The 17,123-nt window shown below is 36.5% G+C and overlaps 1 protein-coding gene across 2 annotated transcripts in view; it reads right to left on the bottom strand.

Moving 5' to 3' along the window:
- LOC150100331 (uncharacterized) overlaps nt 1–16,918 on the bottom strand; it is a 154,848-nt gene extending 137,930 nt beyond the window's left edge. The window contains exon 1 of one of the 2 annotated variants that reach the window (XM_090402836.1): nt 16,723–16,918. The gene's annotated coding sequence lies outside the window, so the exon portion shown is untranslated. The remainder of the gene's footprint in view (nt 1–16,722) is intronic. The other variant, XM_090402835.1, reaches the window with a different exon arrangement.
- Nucleotides 16,919–17,123: the final 205 nt, after the last annotated feature.

Here is a 17,123-nt window from a genome sequence, read left to right as displayed (position 1 = left end):
ACTTAGGTCAGACTGAGTTATTATTATTATTCAGGCCTCCATGGAGTCAAAAGACATATCGTGGGAGGTCTTTCCAAGGAAACACAAAGTCTATCATACCACTCCTTGAACCCACTGACCGTTCTTGCTTCACCATGCTATCAGGCAATGCATTTCATGGTTCAACCACCCTCCATGCAAAGAAACTACTCCTCACCCTCTTGCTCACAGCTTCCTTTCTTAACTTCCAGAGATGGCCCCCTTGTCATCGCTCCTTCCCGCTGTTACCAAGCGAAAGAACTCCCAGTGTCAACCCTGTAACTACCTCTCAAAAAATTGGTATTTTATTATTATGCAACACCTCCAGGGTGTCCAAAGACTCATCGAGGGAGGGCACCTACTCTACAGCTCTCCGTCTCCACCACTCAATCTGCCAACTACAAATGAACTGCAATTACCATCATCATCTACATCAGTGTCATCTACTGCCCACCACCACCATTATTATTTTCACAGACAATCACAAACATCCATGCCGATGGCGGGATTTGAACCCGCAGCCTTTTAACTGGAGAGTGGATACGCTAACCACTTGGCCAACCAGGCCCACTTGTAACCTTCTGCCTCCTTGATATAGCCCCACCATACACAACTCTCTGATGCCTATCAGATAGCAAATCTTGAATCCAGTTGACTAACCTGACATCTACACCCATGTGCTGCAACTTAAATATCAGCTTATCATTTGGCACCGTCTGTCAAATGCCTTTGCAAAATCCAAAAAAAATGGCAGAATATGCCTTTCCCTCATTAACTGCTCTTGTCACGTTATTATAAAAGTCAATCATATTACTAAAGCAAGAACACCCTTTAATCCATATTGACTTTCACAGATAACATTACCCTCATCTGCCCAATGCTGTATATGGTATCTTACTTTCTCCAAGATCTTAATAACTACTGATGAAACACAAACTAGTCTATAATTTGACACTTCCAGTCTGCTCCTGCCCTTATGCAATGGCACTATCCTAAATGTATTCCAATGGTCAGAAGGTTAAATAAGGTAACTGTGAAATGTTGAGAATATGCAATTTACAGAGTCTAGTGAATAGGAAGAAGAGGGGGTGATATGATAACGATGTACAAGTTGTTAAGGGGGTTATTATAAGATCAATGTTGAAGAGGTTTTCATAAAATGGTGGGAGATCAGGGGAGAACAAGAGGTCTTCCCTGAAAGGAGGGTGTGAACAAAATAAGGAGGGGTGTGAACAAGGGAGTGAGAAGCAGGTTTTTTGCATGCAGAGAATTTGAATGTGTTTAAGGTGCGGTATGATGAGCTGTATGTATATGACAAAGAGACCTCCTAGATAAGTCTGATTCCATGGGGGGGGGGGGTCTTAGGATAATAATAAGATATTGTAATCTTCCTCTCTTCCTATGGGGTATAGACACGAATGTTAGTCAAGAAGCCATGACTAATTTGTAATCTTGACACTTACTGTCCTCTTCTGTCAGGGATGGGTTGAGTCTTCCATTCTATGGAAGATTCAATGCGATAGTTATGCAGCATAGAAACGTGCAAGTCTGACAATGCTTAGGAGTGGTAGTAGCACATATGAAAATATTGATTTGACACTTTAAAGCATCAGTAGCACTGAATGTGTTAAGAGTGAATTTGTTGAGTTTCTGAGGGATGACTACTCTTAACACTGAATGTGTTAAGAGTAGTCATCTCTCAGAAACTCAACAAATTCACTCTCTTTTCTATATTAGCATAATTTTTCCCATGCATAACTCAATACCATCTATATTTGCTTCCTTATACTGTCTTCCTTCCCATCCAAATCCAATAATTAAATTTCTCATAAGGATAACCTAACCTTTTACATGCTCAACCAGCTTGCATAAACATTTCATGATCAGTGCCTTCTACATCCTCAAGCCTATCATTACGCCAAATAGCCTCAAAATCCTCACCTGTACTACTATTTTCAACCTATCATAACAGATAATTCCTCTGCTATCATTAACAGCACAGTTTCCCCACTACTTCTCTTTCCTCCTTCCTATCTTTCCACAAACTTCTGTAGCTCTCCATTTCTGTTCCCATCAGCAACATTCTCAGCAACCAAGTGAAATGACTTACATGGTGGAAGATATACAAACAAGGGTTCCTGTAAAAAAAGGATATATATGTGAAACTTCAAAAATCAAGAAATGAAATATGGTAGGTGTAAAATTAAATAGATGGTAAGATTAATCAGGAAATTTGAACGAGTGGAAAAAAAAATCATTATGGTGAAATAAAGTGGTTCACTCGGTGTCTTACTGCCACTGTAGAAAGGTGAGTGTGGGCCGCACAGGAGTGTATAAAATTCATTGCTCTTCTGGCATTTGTTACATAGGCTAGATGGAACAGTCTGAACAGATTGACATATCAGAACACGTAAAAGATGTTGAGAAGATAAGGAAGCACAGACTTGGATTAGCCTTTCTCACAATAACTAAAGGTCACCTTTGCAAAAAACAAAAATGCTGTATATTCAGTAAAACTCTTTTATAAGAAAATTTAAAAACTTGGAAGTACTCTGTATCTACACATAAAGTGTAACAAAAACCAAAGTTTAATCCTACCAAGTTGGTCTGCATTTATCAAAAATCTAACAACTGCAAAGTAGATATAAGGCTGTCGGACTTGATAACATATCACCACGTATTCTGAAGGAATGTGCCAGGGAGTTGACATCTGCCTTCACATATTTTTTTTAATATGAGTCTTGCACTGGGTCGAGTTCCAAAGAAAAGTGGAACGAGGGCAAGATTGTGATGCTTCATAAGGGAGGTGATAGAACTCAGGAATCAAATTATAGGCCTATCTGTGTGTCAGGTGTTGTGGTAAAGTTGTTGGAGAAGCTGGTGAGAACTAGGATCCAGAACTGGGTTGACAACAACGGTATTATCTTTGATGGACAGCATGAATTTGTTAAAGGTTTTGCGCTAAAGGCATGTTTTAGTAGCCTACTTATTACAATAATGTGACGGCTTCCTTGAACAGAGGAGAGGGATACACAGTAGTATACTTAGATTTCGCAAAGGCTGTTGATAGATTACCACATGATAACTTGATAGTCAAACTAGAGAAGAAGGGGGTGTATATTAGATTAGTGCATTGGATTGGAGACTGGTCATCTGATAGATATCAGCAAGTTGTGTATGGGAGGCAATATCCAGAAAGAGAAAAGTCACTAGCAATGTGCCTCAGGGATCTGTTTTCGGGCCACTGCTGTTTCACTTGTATGTTAATGATATTGAAAAAGATTTGGATGGGGATATTCAATTGTTTGCAAATGATGCAAAGTTGGGATGAACTATAAAGAATAGAGAAGATGTTGTGGCCTTACAAGAAGACGTGAATGGGCATGGAAATGGGGATGCAAGTTCAATGTTGCAAAATGTAAGGTTTTAAAATTTGGCAAACAAAGATGGGATGTAGAATTTATGCTTGGTGAGGATATATTGTTGGAGGTGGAGGAAACAAGGGATCTTAGGGTGATAGTGGATAAGGATCTGAAATTTAGGGGACACATTCCCAAAATTGTGAGACAACACAAAGAATTCTGGGAATGATGGGAAGGACACTTGTAGAAGTAGGGAGATTCTTGTTCCATTGTGTAAGGCTCGGATTAAGCCACACATGGACTACTATGCCCAGATTTGGTCACCTAGTTGTCAAAAGGACAAAGAGATGTTGAAAAGGGTCCAGAGGTGACTGACTAAGGTAGTTTCTGATCTCTGGAATGTCGAATATGAGGAAAGGTTGAGAAGATGAAATTTGCAGAGTCTAGTTCAGTGGTGGCGAATCTTTTTATGTGTGCATGCCAAAAATTTGCAAATCAAGTTGCTGAATTACCGGGCAATTTTTAATAGAGGATAAATTAATAGAAAATGTATTTATTTATTTATTTAAAATACATATACATATATATATATATATATTTATTTATTTATTTATTATATTTATAATTTAATTATTTATAATTTTATAAATAAATATTATTTTATTTATAATATATATTATATATATATATATTTATAATATTATTCAGTGTAAAATTGATTATTGTATAATTAAATTGATTTTAATGATATTGATTTGAAAACAAAAAAAAAACTGCAGTGAGAAAAATATTTATGCATTTTAACTCTTCATAGACGTCAACTGAGCAGGGGAAGCAGCAGAAGGATGTCAACTTGTAGACATCCTTACCATATGCTTACAAACATTTACCATATTTACTCGAATATAACTTGCCCTCACGTATAACTCGCACCCCTGATTTTACTTTACGAAAAAAGACATTAAAAAGTTTTGCATATACCTCGCACACGGAAAATATTTAAACATGTTCACGTCGACGCGATAGTAACTCGCTACCCTCAATAACAACATGCCCTTCCTAACAGCCAGAAAAACGAGTAGTTTTATTGTATCCCTGAATAAGGTACAGATGCTTATGCAGTCTGTGTAATATATTTCTCAACAAATAGTGCAATTACAGACAGATGAAATAAAAATGGTGCTAAATAATGAATCACATTCCCCTCTCACAGAAACTATGCTGTATAAACTCCAGTAAAACTATATGTTGCACCAGAAACACAGTATCTAACTAAAAACTATTGTCCAATTTTTCAATTACATGAAATAAGTGTTTGTTTGATTGCATTTGAAATTCTTGATGTCATTACGACAGATCACAAAGGCTAACTTAAAATAAAATTCTACCACGAATAAAAACATGCCATATAATGCTTGTGTGAGTTCCCCTGCCAGCTCAAATGCAAACAAGCAGCAATAAAAATCAACCAAGGGTTGAAACTTTGTGTGAGTTGAACCCGCAGGTAATGAGAAGTTCTGTCGGAATGATAAACGACACCCCGTCGTGAATTTATTAAAACTAAGAAATATATAGTGAGTGTTGTTATGACATTTGCAGATGTTATGGGATTTGGTTGAAGAGAATTAGCATTTCAATTTAAAAATTGTCGGCTTGCTTTTATCTTTGAGTCGCGCGATCTTTTGTTAATACCACACCAATCATATGCACGTCTTCATAGCTGCTCTATCTATACTGGCCTACCATTGCTCTCTGTTTCGCAGTATGCTTTCACTTCTCACTAGTCATTCGTGAAGATTGTTCTTTATGTATCTCAAGTCTTGTAAGTAAATTAATGTTAATTTTTGCTTGGAATAATGGGAAGGAAGATTTCACTGTTTGGGTTTCTGAATTTTTAGCTTTAATTATGGGAAAAAAAAGTGAGAATTATATTCGAATAAATATGGTTTTATCACATACCCACTCCCAATATTTATATATGCAAAGTATGTAATTTATTAAGTATGTAAATAAAAAAAATGTATGAGTCTCTCAATTTTAAACACTAGATCCAACAATAATAAATATTTTGAATTTAAAAACACATCACTTTAACACTGCGATTAAAATTTATTGAAAAAGTTAAACTTAGTTTCTTTTACTACAGCTGAGTTTTTGAAAGTTTTAGTTATGGTAGTAAGAATTTTGTTGCTGTTTTCTGTCCGTTAGCTTATTAATTCTGGGATGAATTGAAGTGACAGCCAAACGGAGACAGTCAGAAAGTTGCAAGCTGTTCGTCTGTTTCATCATAAGCAGTCATGACAGAAAATGCAAATATAAATGCAAAATTTCACAAATATATGTGGTGGAAATCTCATGGATATTTCATATGAATTTGGATATTCATTTTTCATTCTGATCCAGAATTTCGAATTACTGATAGTATTAAAAGTACTTTCCAGTCCTTTCCAGTGATAATTCAAAAGTTGAAGGATTTCTTCAAAGGTAAGGGCTGTCTCTTTGAGTTCAACAAAGGAATTCACATATTTTGCCTCTGGGGATCCTCATGTTCAGGTTAAAACTTTTCAATCGACAACATCTTCAAGTGGGCTGCAATAATATCTGAAATTGAACTGTGTGCATAGAAATCATCTGCTTCCATAATAGAATCTGAGTACGACTCAAACATTTCAGTATTTCTTTCTGCAATTATATTAAGCCAGAGTTTGAGTTTATTTTTGAATGATTCGACCTTGTTCCGAGCATTAAATTTTGTTCTATCTGGACCTTGAAGTTTTAATTCAATTCGTTTATGTAAGAAAATACCTTACCTCTGTACCGAGCCTTGATAAGACCTCATCTCAACTACTGTGCCCAGATTTGGTCACCTAGGTTCCTTCTTGATGGGGAGGAGGTGGAGAGGATCCAGAGGCAAGTGACTAAGATGATAGCGGGTCTATGGAATGAACCATATGAGAATAGGTTGAAGATTTGTGGGTTGCAAAAATTAGTTGATAAGCGGAAAAGGGGAGATATGATTGAGACCTTCAAATTGCTAAAGGGTTTCTATACAATTAATTCAGAGGATATTTTTGAGATCAGGACTGGTGGAACTAGGGAACTGGGAGAACTAGGGAACACCTATGGAAGCTGGGCAAGAGTGTGGTTAGCAGGGGTGTTGGAGCTGGGTTCTTTATTTTTAGAGTGGTAAATGAGTGGAATAAGCTGCCAGAGTCTGTTGTGGGTGCTATGACGGTGAGTGAGTTCAAGGCAAGGTATGATAGATACTGTGAGAAGAATGTTGTGTGGACATGATATTTAGGGCCTCCCTCGATGAGTCTAAGGACTCCCTGGAGTCGCCCGTAATAATAATAATAATAATAAAAATATATCGCTGACATATGCCAGCCTGGCAACCCATTTCTTATCCTGGAAATATGGGACAGGTCACTTTTCTTATTAATTAGAAATAGCTCAGCTTCCTTTTGGAGTTCATATAACCTCTCGTGAACTTCACCACAGGACAGCCAACAAACTTCTGAATGTTGAAAGATAGATTTCGATGTCTGAAAATTCCCAATCACTCATGAATACTTCCATGTTTAAAAGTACGCTGCTTCGTCACTGAGATTTCCTACATAGATGTTATTTAGGTGTTCTGGGTCTGAGCTTTTTGTTATATTCAAGAATATTATATTCTCCTCAGAATATTTCCACTATAAAATATTTATTCATGAAAAATGACAAATTTCAGAAGAACCTCTCACGGCCCGGTATAATTGATGCCAAGGCCCAGCGGTTGAGAAACCCGGATCTAGAATGAGTCAACTGAGGAAAAGAAAAATTGTATTTGTTCACAGCCCACTGTAGGAAGCTGTCTGGCAGATATGATAGATACGACCGCCATGTTACTCTTAATATCATATGTTTAGAAGACACGTGTTTTGACAAAGTTGCAGCTGGTGACTTATCATATGCTAAAAATATTAAAGATAATAAACTTAAGTTAATTAATAAGCTTTTAAATAATGAAAAGTTTTCGTGACTAAACACAGTTCTTTTCTATCAGCTGATCATGTTATTATGCCCCTCAGCTTTCAGCCGCAGTGCCTTTTTCCTTATAGTAGGCTTTGTGTTTGTTGGTTAGTTTCTTTCGTGTAAAACAAAATTTAACTTGTACGTATTATAACAATTAAAAAAAATGGATGAATAATTTATAAGCATATAAAAGGATAGCACCTGTAAATCGTTGGCGTGCCAGCAAAATTCTCGGATGTATCACCTCTGGCAATTGTGCCATAGGTTCGCCATCTATGGTCTAGTTGATAAGAGGAGGGGTGATATGATAGAGACAAGTTGGTAAGGAGTTGTTATAGGATCAATGTTGGGGAGGTTTTACAGAAAATGGTGGGAAATCAGGGGAGAACCAGAGGTCATCTCTGGAAGCCGTATAAGGAGAGTGTAAGCAGCGTGCATGGGGGGGGGGGGGGGTTAGAAGCAGATTTTTGCATGCAGACTTGTGAATGCCTTGCCTGAGAGTGTGGTGTGGTGTCTATAGAGAATTTGAGTGTATTTAACGCATGTTATAATGAGCTGTGTGTGTGTGTGTGTGTGTGTGACAAAAGGACCTCCTAGATGAGGCTTTGATTTCATGGAGTCGTGGGATAATAATGATAATAATAATAATAATAATAATATGACATGCTTTAATGTCACAAAAGTGACAGCAACAACTAGCTTTGTTCAAAATGCTTGCACATTATTTAATACAATGTTTTATGTCACCCTGTTTGTATATAGTAGACTGTAGAAGTCTGTGAAAAATCTGTTATGCGTAATTATTCTTTGTTTTTTTTTACAGGTCCTTTTATCTATGATGTATAAGTCAGACGACGACTTAAAAATCTTGCTGGAGAATATAGTTACTTTAATAAAATCTAATTCCCATTAAGAAATATTAGACCTCCATACTGGAAGTTAAATGAACCTTTGCTAAACCACAGAAATATTAAAAATCATTATTTGGATTTGTTATATCAAATAATAAGGTTTTGCTATATTAATCTATATTCCTTTATACATACCACAATGACATGACTGACTTCTCATTATTATCCACATTCCTATAATTAAAATCTTCCATTAGGATCATCTTCCTTTTATTATTATTATTTTACGGCATCTCCATGGAGCTCAGAGACTCATTACGGGAGACCCAAATCAACCATCATGTACATAAATTCTATCATACTTCTCCTTGAATTCATTTGCCATCAGGGAACTCGCAACCAATTCTGGAAATCCATTCCACTCACTCTACATGCAAAAAATCTGGTCCCCACACCATTCTCTTACACAACTTCCACAGATGGGCCCTGGTTCTCTGACTATTTGTCATACACTGAAAAATTTCATTGGCATTAATTTTATAAAACCCCTTTAATATCTTAGAAGTTTCTATCATGTCTCATCTTTTCCACCTATCCACTAAACTTTGTAACCCACAAGCCTTCAACCTATCCTCATAGGGAGTATTCCACAGGTGTCCAAGTGACACGAGTGACCAAGATCTCACCATCTTGGTCACTCGTCTTTGAATCCTCTTGACCACCTCCTGGTCCCCCCAAGAAACCCAGGTGACCAAATCTGTTCACAATAGTCAAGATGTGCCTAAATCATAGCCTAATAAAGAGGGATAATAACTTCCTTATCTTTACTTGTTAGCATGTTTTTTGACATCCAATTAATTCATTGAGCTATTTTACCAACTTTTGCAATATGCCCTCTGAACTTCAACTCTTGGTCCACCATTATCTCCAAGTCTCATCAATTCCTGCAAACCAAAATCATCAATATGATACACCATATGCAATGTTTTCAACTCGAAGTGCATAACCTTGCATTTTGCAACATTAAATTGACAATCATTATCCTTTGTCCACAATGCCAACTTATTTAAATCATCCTGCAGGATATCTACATCACCTTTATCAACTATTGCTCAACCCAGTTTTATATCATCAGCAAACTGAATATCCCCTCTTAAAGTTTTCCTATATCCCTATCCATCCACTGTTGTATTTTACCTTTCACCAACTTTTCCAATACTTTAACAACCACTCCTGATATATTAATTGGTCTATAGTTTGCTACCTCTGTCTTGAAGCCACCTTTATGCAATGGTACTATGTTACCCTCTTTCCACTCCCTTGGAACCCTGTCAGAGCTGAGACTTAGATTGATCAACTTCGTCAGAGGCAGTGCCAATTCTCTTTCACGTTCACATAGTACAAGGACTGATATGCCATCCAGCACCCTGCTGTATTCACATTCATATTTTTTAATATGCTGAACACCTCCTGTTCATCTACATCAATGTTGGTATGCATTTCTGGAACATCAGCAACTGTGAAATCACCACCTGGATACTACACTTTTGCAAAATGATCATTCAGCAACTCAACTATTTCTTTTAGTTCAGTCACCTTCCTATCATGAGTACTGCTTAAAAAGTCATTCTACCATAGTTTTTCCTTTTATTTGCAACATAACAAAAAAACTCTTTTGGGTTTACTTTGGCCTGTTTGGCTAATTTTCTCTTAGTCTGATTTGGCCTTCCTTACCACACTAGTCACCTTCTTGCTTGCACTTTGTATAGCTCATGAGTATGCTGATCACTTTTTCTTTACATTTCCTACACAATGTTTTCTTCTTTTGTAGCTCTTGATTTATATCCCTACTCATCCACTTAATTCCAATTTGGTTTATCTTGGGTATGCAGTCTGATACTACTACTCTCAAGTAATCTCTGACCACTTGTCATGCACTACTGACATTCTTTCCTTGTAGCTTCTCAAGCCATGGCACTGTTCTAAGATGACTCCTGAGTCTCATAATCACCAGCATCATAGTTGAACAAAAACCCCTTCTCGACAGAGAACTCCACATGTTTGGCAACTTCCTAGAACAAGACCGCATGGTTGCTCTCCCCAATTGGGGGTAGAGTGTCTACCTTGGTTATGGATACATCTTCTGATGCTATTATCAGATCCAACATCTACAAACCCCTCGTCCCCTCTATAATGTGTTGTTTAATGTAATTATCCCTTAGCAACTGTATAAATCCCACTTCCATCTTGTCATGTCTGCTTTCCTCAATCCAATCGATGTCCCCATAGTTATGGAGGGAGGAAAGCAGACAATTATTATTGGAGAAAAGTCTCCCATAATAATTGTTCAGCCTGTGTTCATTGTACTAATCTGCCAATACATGGCATCAACATCTTCCTGTGGACCCCCCCCCCTGGTTATAGCAGCAACCAATAATATATTTTGTCCTATTTGTCTCTATCTCATATCCCATCTTCCTCAGACCTAATATCCTCTTTAACTTCTAATTTTGTTGGTTGTGATTGCTCTCCACATTCCCTGGCCTACAACAACAACATCCTATTAAATATAATATACTGTTCTATTGATCTCAACTTCACAACAAATAGCTTCACATGTACTACTATCTTCCACTTCCACTCTTGAAAGACACAATTCCTCTGCTATCATTAACAGTACTCCCCTTTCTCTCTTCACCTTCCTATCCTTTTAGAAAGGACAGCCTGGTTGGTTGAGTGGTTAGCATAGCCACTTTCTAGCCAAGAGGCTGCAGATTCAAATCCCGCCAAAGGCATGGATGGTTGTAATTGTCCTACTAACCAATTACCATATGTGCTGCTGTGACCTGTGTCCTGGTGCAGTGACCTTACATGTCTTTGCACCATAAACATTTTTTTTAAAAATATATTCCTTTCAAAAAATTCTGTATCCTACCATTTCTAGTCCTGACAGTATACCATCCTCAGTTAACTAAGTTTCACTTATACCAAATATCTTTTTTTGTTTGTAGCATTGATCGAATCAGTATGCCACAAACTCAGCCCTTTTATTTCTGATACTCCATGCATTAGTAAACAAGCATAACAAATCTATATTCTTTGAAGCCATCCCACCAACAAGTTATAGTACACCTCTCTCTCTCTCTCTCTCTTTGTTCTGATCTTTCCTGTTTCTGTGATCCTGACTCTGATTTTCATTCATATCTTTTTCATCCACACAGAACTCTGTTGCATAAATTGGAGCAAATGGGTATGGATTCGAAGCTGGTGATTTGGATTAGAGGGTCACTGGTAGATTGACATCAAAGGGTGGTTTGTAGAGGTGCTGAGTCCAGGAGAAGGCAGGTGACTAGTGGTGTACCTCAGGACTTAGTGCTTGGTCCTCTATTGTTTAATTTGTACATTAATGATATTGGAAATAATATGAAAGGAAATATCCACTTGTTTGCTGATGACGCAAAATTAGGAAGAGCGATAGTCAATTCAGATGATGTAGATATCTCGAAGGATGACTTAAATAGGCTGACAGTATATGGGCTAAGGTAAATGGCTATCAGTTTAACGTGGCTAAGTGTAAGGTGATGCACTTTAAGAGGATAAGATCACATGCTGTTTAATATATTAACGAAACTGAACTGCAAGAAGTTGATGAGGTAGGAACAAGGTTGCCAAAACATCACATCAAATTACATGGTTGTTGAAGAACACATTCTCAAGCAGGGATAAGGAAGTGATTGTCCCACTTTATAAGACATTAATAAGACTGCATTTGGACTATTGTGCACAGATTTGGTCACCTGGATTTCTTGGTGATGAAGAAATGGTAGAGGATTCAGAGGCAAGTTACAGATTGTTGCAGGTCTGTGGGATGTTTCCTACATAGATAGATTGAACGTCTGTGGGCTCCAAAAACTAGTTGATAGACGTAGGAAAGGAGATATGATAGATGCATATAAATTATTAAAGGGGTTTTATATGATTGATACTGACTTTTTTAAGACCAGTGCAGGAAGGGATAAAACGAGGAGACACCCCTGGAGGTTGTGTAAGAATGTGGTTAACAAAGGTGTTAGGACTAGATTTTTTGCTTTAAGGGTTGTGAATGGGTGGAATGTGTTGCCAGAGATGGTTGTGAATGCTTCATCTGGGAATGAATTTAAGGAGAAGTACGACAGGTATTGTGTGAATAATGGTTAGTGTGTCAATGTAGGGTCTCCAATGATAAGACTTTTGATTCCATGGGGACACCGTTATAATAATAATTTTTCTCCAAACTCTCATATCCATAGTGTCTAGTCTCTGATCCACTGTTTTATTTCCAACTCAGCTCTCACCATAAATTGAAATATGTTTACACTGTCATGTATAGGGCTAGTTTAGTGTTTTTTAGAGATGGTTGTGAATGCCTCATCTGGGAATGAATTTAAGGAGAAGTACGACAGGTATTATGTGAATAATGGTTAGTGTGTCAACGTAGGGTCTCCAATGATAAGGCTTTTGATTCCATGGGGACACCGTTATAATAATAATTTTTCTCCAAACTCTCATATCCATAGTGTCTAGTCTCTGATCCACTGTTTTGTTTCCAACTCAGCTCTCATATCCATAAATTGAAATATGTTTACACTGTCATGTATAGGGCTAGTTTAGTGTTTCGACTAATTCTCTTATTGCACATATATTTATTCAGCTGACCTCTTACATACCACTTTTGCTTATTCTGTTCTGCATTTGCATCTTCACTAAATATTTCATAGTCTTAAATTTATTTAAGAGCATAACATCATTTGCATGAAGAGATGAGATTCTCCATCTCCAATTTTGATATCAAGCTTAATGCCACTTTCCTTCATGTGAGTTGTGAATCCTTGTCTGACATCTAATCTTACATCATACTATGATGCCTGAGTCTCTTTAAATTCCAACTGCTTACATACCACTCAAATATAGACTACGTATTGAGCAATATAATATCCTATTAACACTGTATAATTATAGCATTTTTAACAACCTTTCTCTTATTACATCTTTCCTAATATACAAAATACAAATCCTTTATAGTGTCTCAACTATTTGTCTTAAAGTCTATATCTGAACTTGACAACCTCTATCTGGCCCAACCCAGGTTGTTCTCTCCCAAATTCCCCTTACATAATTTTTTTAAAGCAACTTCTCAAGCATTATCCCAAAAATCTTAACTGAAACACTCAGTAGACAATTCCTCTATAATTCTTACATTCAGTTTTTGGGTACTATGAGGGCTCTACTCCAATCATCTGGAATCTGACCATCTGACTAGGTCTTCTGAATTCCGGAGTTTGCTGTAAAACTTTAAACTTTCACATTTAAGCATTTCTGGTTATATATTATATCATCTATTCCTGTCCTTTCAATAAGCCAGGATTTTGATGGCTTTTTCTATCTTAAGTACTGATATTTACTCCTGACTGCATTCCTCTAGAACATTTTCTACCACCATTCTGTCATTTACTGTTTCATTTAGCACTCTTTTCTAAGTCCTCCACATCTAAAATATCTGTATCTTCAGTTTTAGTGTCACCTTTGTCATCTCTGATTCCTTTTCAGTCCTTTCATCCATTTCTAAGCTTTTTCAACAGCCACCTCAATATTTTGCCGCCTAACAAGACTTTTGTTTAGCTTCTTTTACAAATGACTTTACTTTTTTATATTTTTCACTGTATTCTCTTAGAGCATGTGCCGATTTTCTAGCTAGGAACTTTTAATATGCTTTCTTCCCATGACTACATCTATAGCTTCCTGATTCTACCATGAAGTTCTGATTTTTCTTTTTAATATGAAATTTATTTATATTTTTATATTGCTCAAAACTAAAGGTGAAACTCGGGTTTTTCATCATGCATACAGACAAATCGGCCCTTCAGAACACACAATTAACAGACAAAAAAAAAATACTAGCTGTGGTGGTGGCTGTGGGCAGTAGATGGCGTTGATGTAGGTGATTGGTAATAGAGGTTCTGTGTAGGAGTGGAGATGGAGAGTTGTACAATGGGTGTCCTCCCACAGAGTCTTCGGACTACTTGGAGATGTCACAAATAATAATAATAATAATAGTGATCACTGCCTATGTCAAATCCCCTTCAAATTATGTTTGGATATCACTATGGAGCAGAACAGCAAAGGTAGCATTAATATTTAAAAGGTACCTGTGGTATAACTATAATAGCAAATTACACATTAACTACAGTAATTAACTTTAATGAAATAAAAGTACTGATATCTCATACTGAAAATAATAGTACATTATCGGTGCATAGAAACAAACAAATCAAGGAAGCGGGAATACAAGGCACACACAACAATTGTTTTACCAATTAAAATGGTTGCCACGTACTATAAATTAATATATTAATAAATATTAAAACTATTTTGGATTACTTAAATTAAGGGGATATTAAATCCCACATAGTTTTAAAACCGAATAAGAAACTCAAAGATTGGGATTGGAATGGTAACTCTCTGATTCCAATCTTTGAGTTTCTTATTCGGTTTTAAAACTATGTGGGATTTAATATCCCCTTAATTTAAGTAATGTTTTCATTGCCGAAATGAAGTTTATTAGCTCTTTATACTTAAGTAACTAATTTGGATGTTTATATAGAATGAGAATCTCCCACTTTTGGGGAAGAGAGAGAGAGAGAGAGAGAGAGAATCGTTCTGATTCAGGTTTAGCCGAAGTAAAAGGGCTTCGCAACTTTCTTTGAAAAGATGTTCATATTTAAAACCACTTCTATGGACAAGACAGGCTTCATCCCACTAGATACCATGTTGTGCTATAAATTAATATATTAATAAATATTAAAACTATTTTGGATGTTTATATAGAATGAGAATCTGAAAGTATAATATTATATTGAATAAGTTCACATATTCAATATAATAATAATGTTCATTAATTCTTTTTTCCACAGAACGACCTGTATGCCCAGTGTATGCCAAATTACATTCACAAGGTATCTAGTAAACACCAGCTAATGATAGAGGTGACAGTTTGTCTTTTGTGGATAACAGATGAGAACTTTTGTTGATAGGAAAATATGTGGGAATAAGGTGATACTTGTTCAAAATTCTACCAAGAGGTTCAGAGATACCAGAAATACAAGTGATTGGAACCCTGCAGTGTGCTGAAAAATCCTTAGGTAGGAGTCAATTATCTGCTGGATTTGATGAGGGTTGTAACCATTAAATTTCATTTTTTGATAGTAAGAAGTTCTTGTTGTAAGTTTGAGGGAGAGGAGCATACATTATGTGCTCTATTAATTAAAGTCTTGATAACACCAATTTTTTGAGAGGTGTGATGGGCAGACTTTTGATGATTGTATCTGCCAGCAAAGGTAGGTTTCTATAAACACTGGTTGACAAAGTACCAGAGGCTGTCAAGTAAGAAGGATGTCCAAGAACAGTAAGCTACCAACATTTTCTTTTTCCATGGTGAATTGAATGCACGGATGATGGCTATCGATCCATTGTAGGAAAGTAGTAAGTTAATTTTCAGAATGAGGCCAAATAGCAAAAACATCATTGACATAATGAAACTAATGAGAAAGTTGGAGATGAATGGATGAGAACAAGGTACCTTCCAGATGGTTCAAAAAATAGTTTGCCCAAGGTACCTTTAACCTGTCTATAGTTCTTGTTTTTCCAGATGAAATAATCTTTGCAATATCAGGCGGGTAACCATATTCAAATACAAGAGGCGGATTTGTTATTCAGCTTTGACACTGTTTCCCTCTTTACCAACATTCCGTTATCTGACATTGTCAATTTACTAAGTGATGTATAGTAGTCGGTTTAGTAGTTTTCGAGTATCCTGCTGAAGTTTATGTTTCGTAACACTTGCTTGTACACATCTTAGATAACCAGCTCAGATGCAATTTCATTTATCATTACAGTAACTAAGGACTTGTGTATGACGAGAAAAATTCTTACTCTTCAATTTTTGCTGCTGCCAAGAGAGAGTACTCAGACAATGCTATCCCCCCCCCACACACACACACCACGACCACCACCCAAATTTTTAAAATGGTGTATATGTGGGACAATTGACACCAACCAGAGGTCAAAGAGCCTTGTAGGTAAGAATGAAATTAGGCACCCCCTTTCAATTGATTACCGTCATTTTCAATTTTTTTTTGGGGGGGGGGGGGGACTTCTTCGGAATCTATGCTATTATATAGCTTATAAACAATAAACATTAATGTCAAATAACAAGGAAAGAAAAAAAAAATGTTTTGGTATATGGGAAAAGAACCCGGCTTGATACGTCCTAGTTACAGAACTTTAGTACAAATGCTTTAACGTATAAATATGAGATTTAATATTTGTATGTTTTTTATTTTATTTTATTTTTATAAAGACATATGTTTTAAATTAAGAATTATTGCCTGATATGCTACGTTTCGCACTTAAAGAGGAATGATTCCAAGTAACCGTACCCATTATTTCAAAGTCTCACCTTCGGAAAATCTGGAATCAATAGAATACAAGTGGGGTTAGATAAACCTGCTTTATCAGCATTAAGTTGTTTTTACGATTCAGCTATTCCATGCTATCGCTGTGAATTCATTTGGCTTTGAACAACATACAAAGTTGCCACACAAAATTAACGAAGTTAAAATTAGATAACAATTATTTTCGCCGGGTATAAAGTGGAGCCCCCCGACGGAGTACACCCACTTTGTATATGTGTTGTGTATCTATAATTTTATTCTGCGTCAGTATTTTCTTAAACTTTGGAGACACAACAGAATACTATATCTCTTCTGGGAAGCCCCTATGGAAATATTCATAAAAATTATCGTAAAGGAATGACAAGGTAACGTTACCTGTTTCCTTT

The sequence above is a fragment of the Typopeltis vanoorti genome, chromosome 13 (assembly GCF_054136105.1).
Source record: "Typopeltis vanoorti isolate ZY-2024b chromosome 13, IOZ_Tvanoo_1.0, whole genome shotgun sequence".
NCBI classification, from domain to species: domain Eukaryota; kingdom Metazoa; phylum Arthropoda; class Arachnida; order Uropygi; family Thelyphonidae; genus Typopeltis; species Typopeltis vanoorti.
Note: the sequence above shows the minus strand (reverse complement) of the source record. Positions and strands in the feature narration are given on the sequence as shown.